Consider the following 2,512-nt stretch of genomic DNA (forward strand, 5'->3'; position numbering starts at 1 on the left):
CTTTTCTCTGAGGAAGAAAGAAATCCAAAAAATAAAAAGGAAAAAAAAGATAAAACCGTTACTTTTAAAGGTTCCTGGGTGTGTTCAGGTGCTCCTGATGTTCTTAGATAATTAAAGACCAGCGCCTCCTGTTGAGAAGAAGGCGCACTTTTTTTTTTTCCTTTTCTTTTCTGCATGGATATTGTATAACTGTATAGAAACCAACAGGAATGACCTGTGATTTTGTGGGGAGAGGAAGAGGATAGGAAGACTTTGGAGTGGGCGGAGACGGGGTGGGGGATATTTTGGTTATCAAAATAAATGCCAGAAAAAAAAAAAAAAAAAAAAAAAGGGTGGGGAAGTATTTGGGTTTTAGGCGTTGGAGGGGTTGTTGTTTTTAGACTTTTCGTCACTGTTGGATTCACTGGTTGTGTGCATGTGTTGTTGCAACCCTTCCCTTCCCCCTTCCTCCCAATGTTTCTTTGATGTATATAAATCCAGACAGTAGGGGGCAGTGTGTGCTGGGGGAGGTCAAACTTGTCTCCTCCCTAATCAATAGCATTCAATCTTCATTCCTCAGCTCGTGGTCCACACTCGGGTCTCGGAATGTGTGTCCTGCTTTTCCAAAGACTGGCTGTTTACTTGGAGTTAATCAGAGGGACACACGCCGATCCGAGCGGCCTTTAATATGCCTGTATGTTTGTCTACATGCTTTTTTCTTCAAACTGTGTATATGTGTTCATTTGTACCTTTGTGGAAGACTGTGGTTTTTCTTTTTCTATTTTACGTTCCATTGCTATGGGTTGCAATATTTGTCATGCAAAAATCTCAAAACATTTCTTGCCGATTGACTGACCAACCAACAGCGGAACCACGTGGCAACCCGGCGTCCGGCCTGGAGCGTTTCTCGCGGTTGCTGTCAAACAGCATGTCGCGTGGGGCGACGTCTCGCGGCTGGACTTGACGGGTTGCCCTGGCGGGGCCGATGTAGAGACACCCCCAGTCACACTGTGCTCTCCCTCTTCTGTTACCTGTTAATCAATCAGAACCAAGTGTCTTTGTGATGGTAGAAGACAATCAGTTTCAAAACAAGAAAAAAGGTAGAGAGAGGGCAGGCCAGTGGGAAAGAGGAAGGGGAGGATAGAAGAGCAAAAATCACGGGAGAAGAGGCTCTCTGGATCGTGGCGAACTGCAGTGTGCGACTGCCAAACGACTGCCCCCTCTTGTCCCGACCCCCCGACTCACTCAGATATAGTCATCTTTCAAACCATTCTTGGCAGAACGCTCACATTTTCACCCTCTCTCGCTCTTTGCTCTGCCTCATCTCCTGCCTCTATGGAGGAGTACAAAAAACAGAGAGCTGCGGTGCAAAGACCATGCTTCCCATCACCCACCGCCCGACTCCCGCTGATCTAATGATGATGTAGCCAGCCGCGAGGAAATAAAAATGGCTCCGGTTGGTGGCTTTTGCACAGAGAACTATGCAAACACCTGACCCTCCCCAATCTTAATCGTTGCTGCTGGGTCAGAGTGTATAACCCTCAAACCCCGGCCACCCCCTACTCTACATTTTAGCACTCACAGTTTGACCCTTCACCTCTGTTCATCCCGCCCGTCTCATGAGCTGAACGAGGGTGAAGCAGCACCAGTCCCTCAGCTAGTTTTAGCCCTGAGCGGCCAGGGATGAAGCGGCACTGCAGCACCCCGTATTTCCACTACTAAAGCCCCAAACTGCCACTGATGCCAAAATGGAGCCCGTGCTGATGTTTGCAAGTTGACCCTCTCCTCCTTCCCTACCCCTTCTCCCTACCACTCATCATGGCTCCACTGTCCCACAATGTTTGACTGTCTTTGTCCCCAGCGCCAAGGAAGGGCCACAATCAATGCAAAGACACTTAACATTGTACCTACTCGAGTTTACAAAGTCGTCTGGAGAGACGGTGGCTTGTACTGCACTTGGACAGACTTACAGATACACAAACAGACATAGGCACATGCTGCAGAGGGTGAATCTGCCCCTTTGAGAGCGTTTTCTTTTTCTTTCATTTTCTGAAACCAAAGATAAAAATCAAAGGTGTGACAATCTGGCTGCCAAACCTGGAAGACAATACTCATCTTTCTGGGCTGCTCTACGGGTCTTGTGATTTACCCGGACATGTGGGACATTCCACATCTTGCACTTAAACGCACACATGTAGACACCCATAGTCTAACACAGACACAAACACACATCCACTCGCGTAGAAAAACGGGGAAGCAACCCACTCGCGTCTGACCAGAAAGCCTCTCTCCCATCCTCCTCCCACTGCAGAAGCCGGAGAGCCTGTGGAGAACTTTTAGTTTCACTCTAGCTGAGACTCTTGAGAAGGTAAAAAACCTGAGTAATAACTGTTACAGAAAAATAAAAAATCTTAAAAGGATAATATGGGTAAATTGCGTGTTTTGAAATAAATTAACAAATAAAACAATTGTAAAACAAAGTGGGGTTATTGATTTCTTGTGTGTGGATTGATTGAAAGACAAGTAAATATGT

This window comes from Gambusia affinis, linkage group LG10 (assembly GCF_019740435.1).
Source record: "Gambusia affinis linkage group LG10, SWU_Gaff_1.0, whole genome shotgun sequence".
NCBI classification, from domain to species: Eukaryota; Metazoa; Chordata; class Actinopteri; order Cyprinodontiformes; family Poeciliidae; genus Gambusia; species Gambusia affinis.